The sequence below is a fragment of the Gorilla gorilla genome, chromosome 4, assembly GCF_029281585.2.
Source record: "Gorilla gorilla gorilla isolate KB3781 chromosome 4, NHGRI_mGorGor1-v2.1_pri, whole genome shotgun sequence".
Lineage (NCBI taxonomy): Eukaryota > Metazoa > Chordata > Mammalia > Primates > Hominidae > Gorilla > Gorilla gorilla.
Genome location: NC_073228.2, coordinates 152,972,725 through 152,993,998, shown reverse-complemented (window position 1 = coordinate 152,993,998; position 21,274 = coordinate 152,972,725).

Here is a 21,274-nt window from a genome sequence, read left to right as displayed (position 1 = left end):
ATCAGAGGCAGCGGGAAAGACGCAGGAGGAAGCTGGGGGTGGGATTCTCTGTGGACGTGGCTGTGAAAGTCATCAGGGGATCGGTGTTGTTGACTCTGTCCTTGCAGGAGAATGGAGCTGAGAACCACAGAGCAGAGGATCCCTTTGTCTGGAAATTTGTTTTGAACATTAAGACTCCAGAATGGAGATAAACAAATCTCACCGGGAAACTGGCAAAGGCTCTGGGTGTTGAAAAACCATGTGGCAAAATCATTGGGAGACAAACCTTCCAACTTCTCTGAGGGGAAAAAGGAAAGGTTTTGGGGCCAGCTTCACCCATGGCCATGGCCTTGCACCTCAGGGGCTGTTGCTGGGCTGCCATTACTGGGCTCTTCTTCACCACAAAGAGCTCCCATCTTTCCTGACTCCCTGTCCCTAACTGGGGTCATCTCAAGCTCTCCTCCTCACTTTCTGCTCCCTGCCTCCCATTGCTGTTATTGACTAAGGCAACTCTTAGCCCCTGACTTTTCTGTCTGGTTGCCTTTCTCTCATTCCCGTCCCATTGCATCTCTGCCTCCTCCTCATCCTGCTCCTGTTCATTTACAAATAAATGCTCACTCACCCTCATCTTGAATACAAAGTCCTTTTAGTCTATAAGGTGCGGGAATGGTGGGGAGGGTGCTTGTAGTCCCATAGTTTCTACTTGCCATCCCTAGACTATCTGAATATCTCACCAAAGGTGACTATTTCTTTTCTTAGTTTTGAAAAATAATATGTTATGGTTAACAACATGAGAAAGATCTATGTATAATTGTGGGGGAGGGTTTTCGTAGTATGTGATTAAATAAAAAGAAAATTACAGAAAATATATACAGTATGTTCTTTAGGGTATTGTATATGTGATGGCAAATGCTGTTGAAGGATTAGACTGGATAATTTCTTCAGTTCCTTTTGCTCTAGTGTTCTTGGTTCTAAGCATAGAGCGGTTGAACCAAGTTTGAAGTTTGGCAGATCTGACCACATTCTCGGTTGGTGTGGGGACTTTTGTTCCCCAAGGGACACCACTGGTTTGTGCTGAGCCCCAGGCCCTGAACACAGAACAGACTTCCCACAGGGAGTGGTGCTTTGTATGAAGCTCTCTGAGCTTCTGTCCCCCTTTCCTCTCTTGGGGATCTCTGAAACCTAGGTAGAATTGATAGGATTCAGACCTGTTTTTCTGGTTGAAATAGCTTTGTGACTGGGCCATGCTTTTCCTCTTGTTCCTCACATTGTTTTGTGGGGAAATGTTAAGGAAAACAAAACCAAAATCAAAGTGGCTCCCAACATCTTTGGGAAGTTTCTTGGGGGAACAAAGGAACTGGCTTTGAGATCAGAGTGCCGGAGGCTACAGCATGGGCTCCAGGGGGGCTCCATGCAGATGGCCCCACCATAGGATTCTTCTGAGGCCTCACACTCACATGTGGCCACAGCCCAAACCTCCCTCCTGATGGTCATTCTTCCAGCAGAAGGAAGGAGCTGAGGTGGAGCCAGCTCTGGATAGGAATTTGGGAGATCTGAAAAGTGGACTCAGTGCTGCCATTCCCTTGGCTGACCTTCTCTGGGCTGTTTTTTATTTTATTGGTAGAACCATCTAAAAAAGATGTCAGGGAACATTCTATCCTACGTTCCATTTTACAGATTAGGCATAGAGGGGCTTCACTCTGCCCCTGGGAGCTCCCTTGACCATTGAAAGCTTGTTCATTGCCAGGTTTTGTGGGTTACTCATTATCGACCCACATTTTCTCTTCAGCTTCAGTTCTCCTGCTTGTAGTGCCCACCTCCTCTGTTTCCCTTGAATAAAGCTGGTTATTTCCTCAAGATTCCTTTAAGTTCCATCTTCTTGACTCTGTCCTCAGAGCTCCTCTAGCACTGACTACCCAGGTCAAGCATTGAGAAGGCTCACTCTATCCCATGCCCCCACCCTATCCCCCTTTGGTTTCCTGAGCAGAGGAAATTCGCTGACCTTCCCGTGAATTTGTTCATCTTGGGAACCTTGTACTCACTGCTTCCTATACCTGGTTTGCTCTTCTGATTCTTTACACAGCTGGAACCTTGTTATGCTCTAGATATTACCTTAGTTGCCTCTGCTCTAGAAAAACCTTCCCTTCCATGACCAGTCTAGCTAAATCATCCCTAACAGCATCTTTCATTAATCCATGGAGTAAAAGCCTTTCAGACAACATGGACTTATTTATTTCAGTTTGGAGTTCAGCTAATTAACTCCCATGCCCCCTTCCCCAATGTTTGGTCCTCTTCCCTCTTTATTTCCTTGGCTCTTTGAGACCTAAATTCTGTCTCTGAATATGGTCTTCCAGTAAATCCTTTAGAATCTGCTGAGGATGCGTGTCTTTTCTAGTTATTAATAATTACAAATGGGTTCACAGCCACACAACAGTGAAGTCCATTGTTGCCCTGTGCAAGAGAAAAGAACTGGGAATCAGAACATCTGGGCTCTAGGTTTGCCCTCCCTTCCTAGCTAGGTGACCTTGGGCAATCAATTCATTCTTTTGTTTCAGTCTACTAAGCTGTAATGAATAATAATATTCACTGCACATTGTTATATGTTATAATTATTCCTTCATGGAATATATCTCAGGATTGTTCAAGGAATGTCATGAGAAACTGTGTGCTTTGTAAACTAAAGTCTGTGCAGAGTAGGTTGTGGTTACATCTCATTATAAATTATGGGTTCAGGTTCAGGCATTTATACAGCATTTATACAAGGTGACATCATATTCCCTAATATCCAGGAAGGGCATGGAAAAGGAAAGGCAGAAGTCAGTGGCTATGTGTGTGCTAGTCATTTCCCCATTGACCTCTGTACAGTACGTTCTACTGCCTGGAGTGGAACACTGTGATCTTGATGTGTTGCAACCCACAGCAATGCCCTCCTGCAAGTGCCCTATAACCTTGGAATGGGAATCAAACCTCGACTTGGGAGAGAACCCCACAGGTTTGATACCCCAAATCATAGAGTTGTAGGAGGCAAGAACTGTAAGAGTTCTTAGCGTTCATCAAAACTAAGTTTCTCCTTGTACAGAGTCCCAAAGAAGTTGGGAATTGGGTAAAATCATGCAGTGAGTCCACAATGGCAGTAATAATAAAGATAAGTCTCCCAGCTCTCGACAGCCACTCAGTGTTTAGAAATTCCCATGATCAATTCAGTTTCCATTTGTGAATTATGTCTAAGAGGAAACCCTTCCATCTACTGTAGAGACATACTGACAAAAATATACCAAAAGGAAATTTTATTTCAACTTTTTTTTGTAATACAAAAAGATTGGGAACAGTCTAAACTACAGTTCACAGGGAGATAAGCTGTGGCATATCATACTGAGGAATATTACACAGCAATTTGAAAAATGGGGTGCATATTTATGTAGTAACCTGGACTATTCAAGACTTGTTGTCTGGTGAGGGATGCCTTTTATGGAATAAGAAATGGTTGGCGACAGAGTGAGACTCTGTCTCACAAAAAAAAAAAATCATCTGGAAGGCTATTCACTGAACTACTAGTAATAGTGGGATAGAAGTTGGGGGGTGATGACAAGATGACAGGATTGGAGAGGAGTCTATGGGGACATTAGCTATAGGGACCATGTTTTAGTTTATGTATTTATTTTTTAACCAGGAAAATGTATTCATGAGTTCTTGTATAATTAAAAATTAATAATGATGATTTTAAAATTAGCCTTAGGCCTTACTGAGCCCTTCTTCTGGGCTTGTAGGGCTGATTCATGACTGACTAAGCTTGTATGAGTCATGGTGGCTAAAGGGAAGGGAGAGGGCCACTCTCCATCTCAATACTGTCTGGTCTCTCTGCTCCTGGGGACTCCTTTGGCCTTCGAGAGCTTGTCCCTTGCCAGGTTTTGAGTGTGAGGACAACGTGTCCAGAGGCCGGTGTGGCACCTCCCATAACTGACCTGGTGACTCAGCATAAGGTCTCTAGGACGGAAGAGCCTGCACACCATGGCTGGCACAGAACCATAAAACTTGTGAGCCTGGAGCCTCCAGTTCTTATCTCAGTCCTGTTTCTACCCTCCAGGGGCTCCAGGGCAAGTGCCTGCCACCTCAGCATCCTGCCTCTGCCCACTGATCTGACCTCCCCTTCTAGCATCAACCCCTCGCCCACTCTGTTCCAGACACGGGCTTCTTTTCTGTACACACCACATCCCACGCTTGCCTAGGGTGTTCACGGGTGCTGTTCCTTCTGACCTGAAACCCCTTCCTTCTGAATTCCATGTGACTGGCTCCTTCTTATCATTCAGGTCTCAGCTCTAGTGAATGTTGCCTCTTGGAGAGGCTTTCCCAGTTGTCCTTTCTCCCTCAGTACCTCTCTGTCACAATGCTCTATTTTATTTCCCTCAGAGCACAGAACGCTATCTGAAGTTGTGCTGTACACTTTATTTGTGCACTTGTTAATTGACATCGCCTACTGGAATGAAAATGAAAAAGGAGCAGGCACCTGTTCTGTTCTCTGTCCAGAGCTTGCTGTGTGCTCAAGTACCAAGAATGGCATCTGGCACATAATAAGTGCTCAGTAACTATTACTTGAGTAAATGAATGAATTTCACAAGCCCAGAGAGAAGTGTGCCCCTGGAGAAGAACAACTCCAAGTTTCCGTCTAGCCTTACAGTCCAAGAGTCAGGAGGGATTAGACAAAAAGACAAGCCCCATGGCTCTTCTTCCTAAGTCAGCCACTACAAGGCTGACGGTGTGCAACTTGTTACTTAATCCCCAGGTGTTTCAATTTGCTTATCTGGAAGATGAAGGGATTGGACTAGATGCTTCTTTTCCACTCTAAGCTTTTACTATAAAATATAAATGGCTTGGGTCCACCTGCTTAAATCAAGATATACGTGTGAACTTACTTTCTTGAATACTCTCCTAATATCTGTTTGAAAATTTCCCCCCATTTTCCTCTTTCTCATAAAAAATAGAACGTGAAGTGTGTGGCAGGATGGTCTCTGGTGCACTGTAATATGGAGCCCTTTATGCAAAATTCATTATTGAATCAAAGGCTGCAGTTTCCTTTCCTCACTTTTCTTTGCTTTCCAAACAATTGTCAACTTTGACACCTTTATTAGTGTCCTTTAGCCTTGTAGCAGAATGAACATGCTAGGCATCTCGTCATTGGGGCTGTATTCCAAATATGACAAAGCAGGCATGCAGAAGAGCATGGAATATTTATTCCCAAGCCCCTGGTGAGGAGGGTGAGCTCCTGACTTTCCATCCAGCAGAAAGGAGTTGGATCAGCTTGGTCTCTGGGGCGAGGTTCTGGTTTCAGCACTGTGTCTTTACCTCTCTTTTGAGAGGTAACTAATCAGGTGCCCTTGATTTGGGGGCTGGAGGCCAAAAGCATAATAAAGACTTCTTTTACTGAGCGTGTGCTGTGTGCCAGGCACTGTGCAAAGGGCTTTGCGTACATTATCTTATTTAATTTTAATTCTTCCAAGAGCCCCATGAGATAAGAATTGTTATAACCCCCATTTTTCAAATGAAGAAACTGAGGTATAGAGAGGGTAAGTCAAATGTCTCAGCTCATGTAGTAGTGGGGCTAAGATTTGAAACCAGATTATACTAGAGCTTGCAATCTTTCCCACCGCTATATGCTGCTGTGTGTACAGTATAAGATCCTATATATATCCTGGAGCACAAGTCCTGCTCTGCCAGGATAAGGCACAGCTAGTAACAGTAATCCCTAAAATTCAAGTCTCTAATCAAGATTTAAAAAGTAGTACTCACCATCAGATTGCAAAACTTATGTTGTAAGTCAGGCACCATTTGTTTCATTGATATATACACAAGTGCTTATTAGGTGCCAGGAGAATGTATATACTTTGCTGCCCCAGAGATGGTCCCTGCTCTTGTTGGGCTTGTAGTCATTTAATGCTTGAGGAAATAAAATCTGAGAGACCTAGAGGAACATGTCCAATTCCATCCAGCTTGTCAGTGGGAGAACTGGCACTCAAACCCAGTCACTGGGCCCCTCGACCACTAAACTTTCCTGCCCAATGGAAAGCAAGACCTCAGTGGCTTCTGTTTTGAATGGCTATCTATAATATTTTTCTTACCTAGATTTGTTGAAGTATCTTTAAAAAGCATTCAGTAAGTTGCCAAAGATATTGATGATTATGGGTTGACTAGAAGACAGTAGGATTGCTCAGCAATGGCATCATTGACCTTGTGAGCAGGATACATCATTGTTATGGGTTTTGTCCTGTGCATTGTGGGATGTTTAGCAGCATCTCTGGCCTCTACCCACTAGAAGATAGTAGTCAGTTGTGACAACCAGAATTGTCTCCAGATATTGCCAAATGTCCCCAGGCAGGCCAAAATCTTTCCTGGTTGAAAACTGCTGGAAGACAGTGAAGAAAATTAAAACAAAACAAAACACAAAATCCCCTCCTCGGCTGGGTGCGGTGGCTCACACCTGTAATCCCAGCACTTTGGGAGGCCGAGGCGGGCAGATCATGAGGTCAGGAGATTGAGACCATCCTAGCTAAGACGGTGAAACCCTGTCTTTACTAAAAGTACAAAAAATTAGCTGGGCGTGGTGGCGGGCGCTTGTAGTCCCAGCTACTCAGGAGGCTGAGGCAGGAGAATGGCGTGAACCCAGGAGGCAGAGCTTGCAGTGAGCCGAGATCATGCCACTGCACTCCGGCCTGGGCAACAGTGCAACACTCTGTCTCAAACAACAACAACAAAAAAAACACCCTCCTCATGCTCTAAGGCAATGATAGTGTTGCATATGTGAGACACACATCATATGTGATGTGTGATATATGATGAGTGGGAACTCAAAATCTCATTTAGTTAAGACAATTCTTGGAATGACTTAGAAATCTGGAGCTATGGAGCGATCACTCTTTCTTCAGGTATGAGATTAAACAACAGGTATGGTTTAGGGGCCATGGATGAACAATATGTGTCTTTAAACTCTAGAATTACCCTCCATGGGGAGAGATACTCACTTAATAAAAGGCAAGAAATGGAAAGGTCAGTATTCCACTGTTCTCATCTCATGCCTGCATCCGGGGAGAGAAATAGCAGAGGCTAGACGGTGACATAGGCTCTGGACTTAGAACTCAAAGTATGGCCCATGGACCAGCTGCCATTATGTCACATGGGAGCTCGCTAAAAAATGCAGAAACTCAGGCCCTGCCCCAGTCCTGCAGAATCAGAATCAGAATCTGCATTTTAATAAGATTCTCAGGCAGCTTGTTTGTACTTTGAGGTTTGAAATGTAGTAGCCTACGGTATTAACATGCACTTCAAGAATTGAGAACTAGCCTGTGGTATTTAAACGGTTCCCTCACTTTTGCTGACTGTGCATGTAAGTGTGTGGATGACAAGTTTGCTTCACTTGTTTGCATAACCTCTATAAGAATGTGGTTCTGTGTAGGTTGGAAGCATCCTGGACTTTCTTATTAGGCAGGGTTGCCGAAGGTGGAAGTGAGGTATGGGAGTAAAGATTGTGCTGTGGTGTGTGTGTGTGTGTGTATGTGTGTGTGTGTTCTCTCGTAAATTTTAAAATATGAAGCTACTATGTGTAATTCTTCCTCTGTTCATTCCCCTCCTGGAATGTGTGAGAAACCCTATCACTGCCAATTATTATAAATAAGGCTTTAGAGATGTCACTTGACTGCTCTCAGACAACACATTCCTCCCGTACACGAAGGTGGACCAACACATACTTTGCAGACATGGTGTAAGGATGCAATGAATCCATGACTTTGGACAGGGACTTTCTGTACAATTACAGGTTATTTGTTATCATCATAGACGTGAGGAATCAAAAAGGTTACTGCAGATTATGTTCTCTGTAGTCCAAATGCCCTGCAGATGCTACCCTCTGCTGGCTTGGCAGTGAAAGTTTAAAGAAGGTTCAGAGGATTAAGAAAGGAACCTCCGGCATTGAGGACCCCTAAATTCTATGCCTTATCCCTCATCCTTGTGAAAGGGAGCTTTGAGGTAGTGTTTGCCAATATTTCAGCTAATCAGAATCACCTAGGAAGTATGAATAAAATTTCCAGTGATCCTACCTTCAGGGATTCTGATTCACTGGTTGAGCAAGGTCTGAGAATCTGTGTTGTGTTAATGTGTCCCAGTGATTTGCAAATGCACTCGGTTTCACTGGCCCATGTGTGTTTTCAAAGTGTGGTCCTATGATCATTTCCTGACTTGCTGGCTGACGTGGATGTGGCCTAAAATAGGATAGGGAGTGAAACAAGTAAGGGACCAGTACCTTCCAGTTGTGTATTAAACACCACATACCTGGACTTCTGGATGCAGATCTGGGGATACCACTTGGCTAAGTGGGACTTAGCCAAGGTCTTCAGAGGAGCAAGACCAAAATAGTACAAGGACTCAAAGCTACATCATATAAGAAATCGGGAAGCAGTCGAATGGGGAAATGTTTTATTTGCTCAAGGCATTGAAATTTATCAATAAAAACACACAGGAAAAAGAACGAGAGAGACACTATTTTTTAATTATTAAAATAGATTATTAGGCTGGGCGTGGTGGCTCATGCCTGTAATCCCAGCACTTTGGGAGGTTGAGGCTGGTGGATCACCTGAGGTCAGGAATTCTAGACCAGCCTGACTAATATGGTGAAACCCCCTCTCTACTAAAAATACAAAAATTAGCCGGGTGTGGTGGCATGCACCGGTAGTCCCAGCTACTTGGGAGGCTGAGACAGGAGAGTTGCTTCCTTGAACCTGGTAAGTGGAGGTTGGAGTAAGCCGAGATCACGTCACTGCACTCCAGGCTGGGTGACAGAATGAGACTCCATCTCAAAAAAAAAAAAAAAAAGGAAAAAAAAGAAAAAATAGATTATTAGACAATGAAGCCAAATATCATAAAATTAAAATTAATTGAGTATGTAACTTCATTTTTTGTTCCTAAGTAAATAGTCTTTTAAAATGTAAGTCTATGAAAATGCCAGCCAGTTGAGAAGCAAGAGGCAAAAAATGTAGCCAGGTTGCTCTTGGTCTGAGGCAACTGAAAGGAATCCTTCTGATTATCTCCGAGGACAGGCAGATCTGGTTTTGCTTGGAGGTATTTCTGTGTACACTTCTTGGCTGGAACTGAGATTTTATCTCTGTTGTGGGTGGTAGGCACATTCTGCTATCCTGGGCACCTCTTTCTCTTCCTCACCTTGCAATGTCCAGATGCACGGGTGGCACCTGAAACCAGCAGAATGGGATACAGTCATGCTCACACACCAATATTAATAACAAAACCCAAACACTTGTAAATGCCTCTTTTAATCCTCACAGCTATTCTGTGAGGTAGGCCTTTTAATTCCACATTTAATAGTGATATTTTTCTACATAGGAGTAAATATGCCTAAGGTAATATATCTTGAAACTTACAGAACCAGAATTTGAATGGAGAGGTCTGACTCCAAATCTAATAATCTAGTTTATTATTAAGAGGAAAGAGCACACTGAATTAAGGGCAATATTTTTGCTATCCTATCGGCCAATAGTTTATTTTGTCAATTTTCCTGTGCAAACCAGAAGACAAGTCCAAGGACAGGGTGGGGGTCAGGTTGGAAGGTATGTGCCTCTGTCTGTGATCTGCCCTTGGGTAGTCTGTGTGGGCAGCAGAGTGCACCTTCAAGAAGTAAGAATCAGGAGGGGGCTCTGTAAACGGTTGACTCTCTACAGAGAACATGGGCTGGGAAGAGACGTGTGATCAGGGAGAAGATAGTGCAGAGACCATTTCTGCAGGTAATGACATTCATGGAAGATGATTCAGATAGCACCCTGTAGGGGCTGTAACCTGCCGGCAGCGCTCTATGGGGGTCACTAGGAGGCAATGGGAGATGTGGAATCTTCAGTTATTGGAATATACTTGTTGCAGAAGATATAATATTACTTGACTTCCTTCCTCTACTTTCCAAGACGCTGTGGACATTATACTTGGGGTGGGGAACTGGTGATACAGCAGCCTAGAATGAGAGGCCCCAGCCTCCCTTCCATGAGCACCTCCGATACTTTGCACTTAGCCATGCATTTCTCCTTCCCCTTCTCTGCTTCCACCTTATTCTTTTGTTTATTCACATATTTACATGTTTGTAACGACACATTCAGGAATAAATTATTGTTGTGAAAACTTTGGATAACACAGGGTACTTTAAAAAAAAGAACGTCTCTTTTCCCCTTACCGCATCTCACCGTCCTCCCTCATCCAGCCAGTAGAGGGCAGGGATGTTGCTTGCTCTGCGCCCTGCTGGGTTCCCCTCAGGCTTCCATGGAGAGGCACTCAGCGCACATTTGCTGGGGGAATAAATGCATTGAAATCGCCAGGCTGAGGTGATTCCTTTCCTATACACACACAGACACATACATGAAACTGGGATGTTTTATTTCCATAAAAAGCGTCATAATGTATGCATTGCATTGCCAGTTTCTTTTGCTTCTCTGTCTTCTCCTTCCCCTTTTTCTTCTTTGTGTAATATGTCTTCAGGCTGTTTCTTTGACTCTGTGAATACCTACTTCATAGAGGTAGGTCTTTTTAACTGCTGGATAATCGCTCCTGTGTTGATGTGCATTTGAGTTCCTTCCACTCCTCACTATTTCTTGTGATGCTGCTGTGGGCTTCCTTGCACAGGCCTCTTGCTACACAGGTGTGAGTGTTTCTCCAGGAAAGACACCTGAGCAGGACTCACTGGATGGCAGGGCTCCTCTTTCCTATCTCATTTACTGGGTCAGATGCCTAAAATCTAAATTTTCCTGAACGATAAGCTGAACTGAGGAGAAATTCCTTTCCCTGGGAGTGGTAGGGAGTGTCAGTCCTGGGCTTGTATCATGAACTTGGCACACACAGAGACACACGCACACACACACACACACACATACATACACACACACACCCACGATCCTATCCCAGCCTGCTTGCTAGGAAACCTAGTTTTCAAACATTAACCTGTTTTGTGGAAGCACACTGATCATGAAAGTCCTGAGATTTGGGGAGTTCTATTGTAGAATTTGTCACAGACATTCCAAGAAAATGTAGATCAAGTAACAAAGCCTCCATGGTCTTTAGTTTCCTCATCTCTAAAATGGGTTTGGAGCAGATGAGGAGTAGAAGAGTAAACACATTACTGTTCAAGGACACTTTCAATGCTACCCTTCCAGGGTAAGGCTTCGGTTGCCTGCCCTTGACCTTAGGTTTGCTGTGGAAGCCAAGAAAAGGGGAGCTGGTGCTTTGGAAAGAGCAGTTGGCTTTTCCGGGTGAGTCAGACCCAGCAGCTTGGTGACCTCTGCCCAGGTCAGCAGTCCCACCTCCTTTTCTGGAGCTGCTGCTGCTGGTTCCTTGGCTGACTCTTGGAGAGAGCATGTTTCACATCCTACACAGAAGAAAGTCTGGAGAACATCTCCCCCATGGCTTACTAATCTGCATTTCTGACGGCCGCCAGGCTACTCTCCCACAGATGCCTGGTTTGGTGTTTCTGACAAAGCAGCAGAGCAGAGTGATGAGGACAAAGGCCCTGGGGTCACACTGCCTGGGTTCCAATCCTGCCACTGACAGAGCCAGAGCAAACCACTCAGACTCTTAGTTTCCTTATCTTTAAACTGGGGATCATGTTAGTATAGCTCTTATGGGGCATTGTAAGGATTAAATAAGTTTTTATTCATGGAGTGCATAATTTGTGTCCAATAAATGCTTTTATTATTAATGTTCAGAAAGGAGCATAGCCCCTAGACCAAGTAGGTGGTCAGTAAATGCATGCGGAATAAATGACAAATGCTTGAATGAACTGGAAGACAGGACCATGTTCTGGTTCTATTTCCATGTCTGACTTCCGACACCAAGCTTACAGCTCCTCCCAACTCTACTGACCTCCCTGAAACATTCCTCCAATTTCCTATTCTAGCACTTTTACTAGTGGTTTCTCTTCCATTTGGAATATTCTCCTCAGTTGTTTTTGCTGTCAAAAACTCCACCCTTTAAAATGCAAATTACATGTCACCTCCTCCATGAAGCTTTCTTTGTTTTTCCCATTTGGAAGTGACATATTCCTTCTCATATTTCCAATATATTTCTCTGTTAATGATACCCACATTTATATTTTAAATCCCTATCATTCTTATGAATTCCAAGTTAGTGCATCTAACTATTTGGTATCTTCAGTATCAAGTACTGAATAGACCCAAACTTAATATGTCCACACCCCACCAACCCACTGCACTAAGTCATCTCCATCTGCAGGCTTTCCCATCTCAGTTAAAGACAACTCCATCTTTCCAGGTATTCAGGCCAAAACATTTGGAATTTGCCTTGATATTTCTGTATCTCTCACAACCTTCTATCTAATCCATCCAGAAATCCTGCTGATCTACCTGGATATAGCCAGAATCAGAATACTTCTCATGACCACTGCTACCATTGTGGGCCAAGTCAGGGCCAATAGACTCCACTCCTGCTCTTCCCTCACCCACAGTCGCTTTCCCTGGAGTGGCCAGAGTGTTCTTTGTAAAATATAAGTCGAGTCCTATCAATCTCTGCTCAAGATCCTGCTGTGGAGCACATTTCACTTAAAGTAAAAGCTGGGCTCTGAACGCAGCCAAACAGGTTTTACAAACCACATACCTCTCTCTCTGACTCATTTCCCACTACTCTTCCTGTCCTGGACGTTCTCCGTTTGTCCCTCCAGATCCATGTTCCAGCTTTCCTCACAGTGCTCACATTCCTAGGAGACTGGCCACAGAAATCTTCAAACATTCCCTGCTGCCTTTTGCTTGCAGTTAGATCACCCGACGGCAGGCACTGGTATGGGATGGGGAGATAGTTGCTGAGAAAGGTCGGGATATTTGCTTCTCTGGTCCCTTCCCTGGCAAGCCGTGGCTGTGTTCCTTTACCGGTAGAGATGCATCCCTTTCCGCAGCCCTCTCTGTCAGCCAGCTCTCTCCAGGTTCCAGTAATCTTGCTCTCTGCTGGCCCCTTCTGGCCTACTTGTGCTGAAGGCATTTAGCTATTGCCAACTTGCAGGTGCCTGACCTTGCTGATTTACCTCAACTTTGCCCAGAGCTTTGCAAATAGTCTCTCTCTCTCTCGCTCTTTGATTACTCCTTTTTTTTTTTTTTTGAGATGGAGTCTCACTCTCTTGCCCAGGTTCGAGTGCAGTGGCACGATCTCCGGTCACTGCAACCTCTGCCCCCTAGTTTCAAGTGATTCTCCTGCCTCAGCCTCCCAAGTAGCTGGTATTACAGGTGTGCACCACCCTGCCCGGCTAATTTTTGTATTTGTAGTAGAGACGGGGTTTCACCATGTTGGCCAGGCTGGTCTTGAACTCCTGACCTTAAGTGATCCGCCCGCCTCAGCCTTCCAAAGTGCTGGGATTACAGGCATGATGATTACTCTTTTTTAAAAGGTACCCTCTGTTTCCTGTATAACTCGGATCAATCCACTCACCCCAGCTCACTCTGTTCAATCAGCACTCTCTACCCTGGCCTTCCTCCAACATGCTGGGCATACTCCCGCCTCTGTGTCTTTGCACTGCTCTCCTATTTCCCTAGCATGCTTTTCTCCTGAGGTCCGTGGTGGTCTTTTTCTCTCATGTTCTTAGGCCTTTGCCCAGTTGTCCCTTCTCAGTGATCACATATCTCTTTGAACTAATAAAAATGTAGCTCTTTAAGGAATCTCCAGTCTGTTTTCCATAGTGGTTTTACTAGCTTACATTCCCACCAGCAGTGTAGAAGTGTTCCCTTTTCATCGCATCCATGCCAACATGTATTATTTTTTGATTTTTTGATTATGGTCATTCTTGCGGAGTAAGGTGGTATCACATTATGGTTTTGATTTGCATTTCCCTGATCATTTGTGATGTTGAGCATTTTTTCATATGTTTGTTGGCCATTTGTGTATCTTCTTTTGAGAATTGTCTATTCATATTCTTAACCCACTTTTTGTTGGGATTGTTTGTTTGTTTTTCTTGCTAATTTGTTTGAGTTCTTTATAGATTCTAGATATCAGTCTTTTGTCGGATATATAGACTGTAAGGATGTAGATTTGGTCTTTTCACATAGTCCCATATTTTTTGGAGGCTTTGTTTGTTTCTTTTTACTCTCTTTTCTGTAAACTTCTCTTCTCACTTTATTTCATTAATTTGATCTTCAATCACTGATACCTTTTCTTTCACTTGATCGAATCAGCTACTGAAGCTTGTGCATGCATCACGTAGTTCTCGTGCCATGGTTTTTGGCTCCATCAGGTCATTTAAGGTCTATTCTACACTGTTTATTCTAGTTAGCCATTAATCTAATCTTTTTTCAAGGTTTTTAGCTTCCTTGCAATGGGTTCAAACATCCTCCTTTAGATCAGAAAAGTTTGCTATTACCGGCCTTCCGAAGCCTACTTCTGTCAATTTGTCAAAGTCATTCTCCGTCCAGCTTTGTTCTGTTGCTGGTGAGGAGCTGTGATCCTTTGGAGAAGAAGAGGCGTTCTGGTTTTTAGAATTTTCAGCTTTTCTGCTCTGGTTTCTCCCCATCTTTATGGTTTTATCTGCCTTTGGTCTTTGATGTTGGTGACTTACAGATGGGGTTTTGGTGTGGATGTCCTTTTTGTTGATGTTGATGCTATTCCTTTCTGTTTGGTAGTTTTCCTTCTAACAGTCAGGTCCCTCAGCTACAGGTCTGTTGGAGTTTGCCAGACTTCCACTTCAGACCCTGTTTTCCTGGGTATCACCAGTGGAGGCTGCAGAAAAGCAAATATTGCAGAACAGAAAATATTGCCTGATCCTTCCTCTGGAAGCTTTGTTCCAGAGGGGCACTTGCCTGTACGAGGTATCAGTCGGCCCCTACTGGGAGGTATCTCCCATTTAGACTACACGGGGGTCAGGGACCCACTTGAGGAGGCAGCCTGTCCGTTCTCAGAGCTCAAACGCCATGCTGGGAGAAGTTTCTGCTGCCTTTTGTTCAGCTGTGCCCTGCCCCCAGAGGTGGAGTCAACAGAGGCAGCAGGCCTTGCTGAGCTGCAGCGGGCTCTGCCCAGTTCGAGCTTCCCAGGTTGCCTTGTTTACCTACTCAAGCCTCAGCAATGGCAGACACCCCTCCCCCTGCCAGGCTGCTGCCTCGCAGGTCATCTCAGACTGCTGTGCTAGCAGTGAGCAAGGCTCTGTGGGCGTGGGATCCACCGAGTTATGTGCAGGATATAATCTCCTGCTGTGCCATTTGGTGAGACCATTGGAAAAGCGCAGTATTTAGGTGGGAATGTCCTGTTTTTCCAGGTACAGTCTGTCATGGCTTCCCTTGGCTAGGAAAGGGAAATCCCCTGACCCCTTGCACTTCCTGGGTGAGGTGATGCCCTGCCCTGCTTAGGCTGCACCCACTGTCCAACCAGTCCCAGTGAGATGAACCAGGTACCTCAGCTGAACATGCAGAAATCACCTGTCTTCTGCATCGATCATGCTAGGAGCTGCAGACCGGAGCTGTTCCTATTCGGCCATCTTGGAATGGACCCCTGTTATTTTTGTTTTTTTTTTAAATCTATCTCTTTAGTAAAATTTTCCTTCACATCCTGTATTGCTTTCTGATTTCTTTGTGTTGGTTTTCAACTTTTTCTTGGATCTCACTGAGCTGCTTTAAAATCAATATTTTTGAATTCCTTATCTGGTATTTCAGAGACTTTTTTGTTGTTGTTAGGATCCATTGTGGGATGGTTAGTGTGACCCTTTGCGGGTATTGTAGCACTGTACAATTTCATATATCCAGAATTGTTTCTCTGGTTCCTTCTCATCTGGGTAAACGATCTCTTCTTATTTTTGAACTTACTTTTGTTTAGAGGAGATTGTTTTCCTCTTGAGGATGTGACTATAATACGTGTTGTGTATGATCATTTGGCTTTGGTTCTCGGTACTTTCAGTGTCAAAGCCTCTGTATCAGCTCCTTGGTTTTAGATAGTATTTGTATGGTGGCTTTCTCAAATTCTGGTTGTAGCAGTGATGTACTGAGTCTGTGAGAAGGCTTGCTGTCTCCTGCATGGCTGGGATAGTGAAGGTCTCAGGAAGCTTATCTCATTCTTCCGCACCATGCACTTCTGTTAGCAGATCTTTCTTTAAAAAATTACATTGTGTATTTCAACCTGTAGGTCAGTAGATGACACTTATAGGTAAGAGCTGGCTGCAGCAGCAGAAGATGGCATATGTGTCACCTTTCTTTACCAGGAGAAGATTTCTCTGTTACCTCAGATGATGGGCTGGTCTGTGGAATGCATGGTGGCCTTAGCTTCCTGCTTAGTCACTAATGGGGGGATGGAGCTGGGCAAAGCTGAACTTCCAGTCCTGTTCTCAGATACCCCAATGGCAGGCACAAGCACCAGTCCTGACAGAGGTGGTGAGGGGAGCTCCCAATGAAATGCGCTGAAGTCTCCATAGTGAGGTAGGTGGCTGCCGCAGCTCCTGCCTCCCTGTCATGCCCCCTCCTGGCACTCAGGACACTCAGATCAGACAGACACTGCTGTCTATCTCCAAGCTGCAATGTAGTCGAGCACCATGAAAGACATTTGTCCCATGGCTCACCTCAGATGTCTTCTGTGTGGAGCCTCCTCCCTCAGCCTCAAACGTGCAGCTTTGTGGCTCTCTTGCTGTCTGCTGCAGGAATGCTGCCACTTCATGTAGAGAGAAGGAGGGGCCCCATCTTTTGTGCAAACCTAGGCCAGGTATGTACACCACCAGTGGGGGTGCAGCCACCCCTATAACCCTAGAATGTTCATTCTCCACACATCTGCACCAACTTCCCAAGACAGCAGCCATCGCTGTTCCCACAGCAGTGGGAGTTAGGGGGAGGAGAAGTCCTCCTCTTCACATCCATGCCAGAGGACCGCAACCACGTATCTGCTGGAACAAAACCATACTCCTCCCTTGCAGAATTTCTTTCTGTGGAGAACTGGTATCTGATATCTCTAGTGAGCCCAGTGCCTGCCTCTCCACTGGAGGTAGTGCAGTTGCTCTCAGCCCAAGGGAGCTCTTGGGCACAGGAAAGTGCATGCTCTGGTCTCCTGGTCCCCAGGGGTTCCCCCTTGGTGTGCTGCACTCCCTTCTCTTAGGAGCAGCATTTCTCAAGGGCTAGACCACTGGGGACCCTGAAGCTCCCCTGGCCCAGGCAGCCCTGTGTGGCTGCCACAATCTAAGTAGGTGCCAAGGAATGTCTGCAGGGGCTCCAGTGATGTGGAAACACAGGGACTGATGTTCCCTTGGAAGGGCACAGTCGTCCAATGGGTGTGCCCCAAGTATGGCACCTGCTGTTGCTGCTCAGGTCACGGGGAGGGCAGGCAACTCAGGGTGAGCTGGTAGTCTAGTGTGATGCCCTTAAGAAGTCCCCAGATCACTGCCCACACCAGTGTTTGGGTTCATGAGGGTGGAAGAGCTCTCCAACAGTTCAGATACCAGAGGTCTCCTGCAGGGATAAGGGGAGCCAAAACCACTTCCACCTATCCTTTTTGTATGTAATACCAAATCCTTTGGGGTTCCTAGCTGATCTCTGCCAGCCTCTTGCTTTCTTCTTTTTCTGTGCCCTAGCTTCTTCCCATGAGTTCTCTGCTAGGCTCCAGAACTTTCTACTTGATACTTCATTCAAGTTATGATTATTCACCTGTAACTTTGGTTCTTCTTTCTGCATGAGAACTGGTGTCTAAGATCTCTAGTAATCTATCTTGGAAAAAAAAAAAGAAAATAAGAACCCCCAACCCCCCTGAGGTTTACTTTAACTGTTAGTAGTATAGTCTTGCCAGCTTTCCTTTTACTGGCATTTGAATGGCATTCCTTATTTCATTCTTTTAATTTTAACCTAGTTATATGTATCTTTATATCTATGTATTTGAATTTTCTTATTCAATCTGGAAATCCCTGAATTTTAAATGGAGAGTTTAGGCCCATATTTATTTATTTAAACTTTTATTTTAAGTTCACAGTACAAATGCAGGTTTGTTACATAGGAAAATATGTGTCATGGGGGTTTGTTGTTCAGATTATTTCATCACCCAGGTATTAAACCTAGTACCCATTAGTCATTTTTCCGATCCTCTCCCACCTCCCACCTTCCACCCTCCAATATGACCCAGTGTGTGTTGTTCCCCTCTATGTGTCCATGTGTTCTCATCATTTAGCTCTCACTTACAAGAGAGAATGTGTGATATTTGGTTTTCTGTTCCTGCATTAGTTTGCTAAGGATAATGCAGGACATTTTTATTTAATGTAATTTATCATTTGGTTGGGTTTAAATCTACCATCTTGTCATTATTTCTTTGTTCTATTTGCTCTTTGTTTTTTCCCTGTTTTCCTGTCTTCTTTTGCTTTGAGCATTTTTTAATGATTACATTTAATTTTAGAAGTACTTTTTGGTTTATGGTATTTTCAGTGGTTGCCATATAATTTAACATCTAACTTATCAGAGGCTGCCTTTACATATAATACAGGCACCTTATAAGAGTATTTCCTTTTTGTTTCTCCTGTCTTTTGTGTTATTGTTATAATACATTTTACTGCTAAGTCTGTTTTAAACCCACATTTTTTGGCCTTAGAAAGACAATTTGAAAAGTAGCTTTATTGCATTATAATTATTATACCATACAATTTACCCTTTTAAAGCATAAAATTGAATGAATTTTAGTATATTCACAGAGTTGGGCATCCATCACCACAATTAATTTTAGAGTATTTTCATTACTGCAGAAGGAAACCTTTCACCTACTAGCTGTCACTCCCCAAATCCCCCATCCTCTCCAGCCCTAGGCAGCACTAATCTACTTTCTGTCTCTATGGATTTGACTATGTTGGATGTTTCATATAAGTGGAATTACACAATATGTGTTATTTATGTCTGGCTTCTCTTATTTTGCATAATGTTTTCCAGGTTTATCCATATTGCAGCATGTATCAGTACTTTATTTATTTTTATTGGTGAATAATATTCCATTCCCATGCTGTGTCACATTTTGTTTATCCATTTGTTGATTGATGAACATTTGGGCTTATCAGTTTTGGGCTATTATGAATAATGCTGCTATGAACATTTATGTACAGGTTTTTATGTGGACAGAATGCTTTTATTTCTCTTGAATACACATACCTAGGATTATATACATACCTAGGTCAATGCCTACTTTTGGAGCTAGAGATGGTGTTAGCCCCGCATGAACCACATATACTGAGAATGGTTAAGGATTGGCTTCTATAGGGAAATCGGGGTATTGTTTTTATAAGAAAAGGAATACTGAAAAAGGGAAAAAAATCCAATAGATGTTGACTACAAATAACTAATATTTATTCAACATTTTATATGGGCTGCAAACAGTGCTGCCTTACCTATAATATCTCACTTCATTCTCAGAACAACCCTGTAGTATAAGTTCTCTCATGATGTTTACCTTCTCTGCTCACGGAATCCTATGCTAGAATCCTAAACTCAAAGCCTGCAGGGGGCATATGCAAATAAGTGCTATAAACAGGGTGGGGACTTGGAAACATAGAGAGTATCATCCTGTGTGAAGTGTAGCAAACACTTGGTGTCATCTGCTATTGCCACATGGGAATGAAGGTTCAGGGCTACAGATATTCAGAAAATCACTGTGTGGGAAAAAAGTCATGGTTTTGGAAAGATATGGTTTACTGTTTACCTATTTTCAACCATTGTTCTAGGATATAAGAGTTCAGTAGCATCTTGCCACTCAGAATGTGTCCTCAGGCAAGTGACATTATTATTGCCTGGGACCTAGTTAGAAATGGACAGCTTGAGGCCTCCCTCAGGGCTATGAGTCAGAATCAGTGTGTAACAAGATCCCCAGGTGATTTGTGTGCCCAATAAAGTTTAAAAAGTGCCTATCTTCAAGAGTGGGGATGAACTCAGATAGCATATTAGAATCATAAGAAAAAAACAAAAACAAACAAGCAAAAAACCCAAACTCTTGCCCAAACCCCATTCTGGAAACTTAAATCAGAATTTTAGGGATGGGGTATAGGCAGCATTCCTAAAAGGTACTAGGTCATTTAACTATAAAGCCAGGGTTGAGAATTGCTCTTTTAGAGCAATCCTTCATTTTAGGGAGAAAAAATAAAAATCTCAAGAGGTGACAAGGTGAGGATTTCTGGTTTTGTTAATGCCCAAGTAAGTTCATATTGGTTAAACCAAAACCAAACTAAAACAAAACAATGATCTGTAGGCATTAGAGCAATAACAAAAGCAAACAGATTGCAGAGGGGAGTTGAAACTTGAAAGAAGGGCAAGTGAGAGGTGTGTTTCATTTTCTTTTTGAATTTTGATGGACAGCCGGCTATCAAACTCATTGCCTCACACAGGGTGACTAAAATTCTGACAGAACAGCTGCAGTGATTATGATCTAAAATATCAGAGGAGAGAGTTTGGAGCAATCAGTCATTAGAAAGTGAGGAGTAAACTATAGAAAGCAGAGAACCAGAGAAGGACAGCTCCAAATTCTGTGTATAAACTCTTCCTGTCTCTGGTTGACCCCTCTCCCCCAAATTCATATGGAGGAATGCTCCTAGTGCCTTACCCATGGGGAAAAACCCTGAGCTTAAATTTGAATTAATACTCCTGAGGCAGAGCTTACAGTGTGAGTCTAAACAAACTGTAATATTATAGCAAAAGAAAAACACAAACACCTTTTCAGATGAATATAACAGAATCATCAGTCTTTACAACATAATATCCATAATATCCAGAAAACAATCCAAAATTATTTGACATATGAAGGTCAGGAAAATCTTAAGAGAAGAGGAATCAACTGAGACCAATCCTGATATAATCCATAAGCTACAACTAACAGATAGGAATTTGAAAAACAGCTATTGTAATTATTCTGGTTGAAGCGAAGAAAAATATACTTTCAACAAATAAAAATATATTCAAAATAATAGTAGACAAACATAAACCAAAAAACTATAAAAATAAACGAAGTGGAGGCTTTAGAATGTAAAATACAATCTCTAAAATCAAAATTTGCCAGGTCATTTATGAGCAGAATAGAAATAATAGAAGAAAGATTCAGTGAACTTGAAGATGGATCAATAGAAATTATCCAATCTGAAGAGGAAAAGAAAAATTTTTAAACAATGAATACAGCCTCAGGGATATGTGAGAAAATAATGAAAGATCTAACATTGTGTAATTGGAACCCCAAGGTAAGAGGAGAGATATAATTGAGTAGTTTTTTTTTTTTTTTTTTTTTTTTTTTGAGATGGAGTTTCACTCTTGTTTCCCAGGCTGGAGTACAATGGCATGATTTCGGC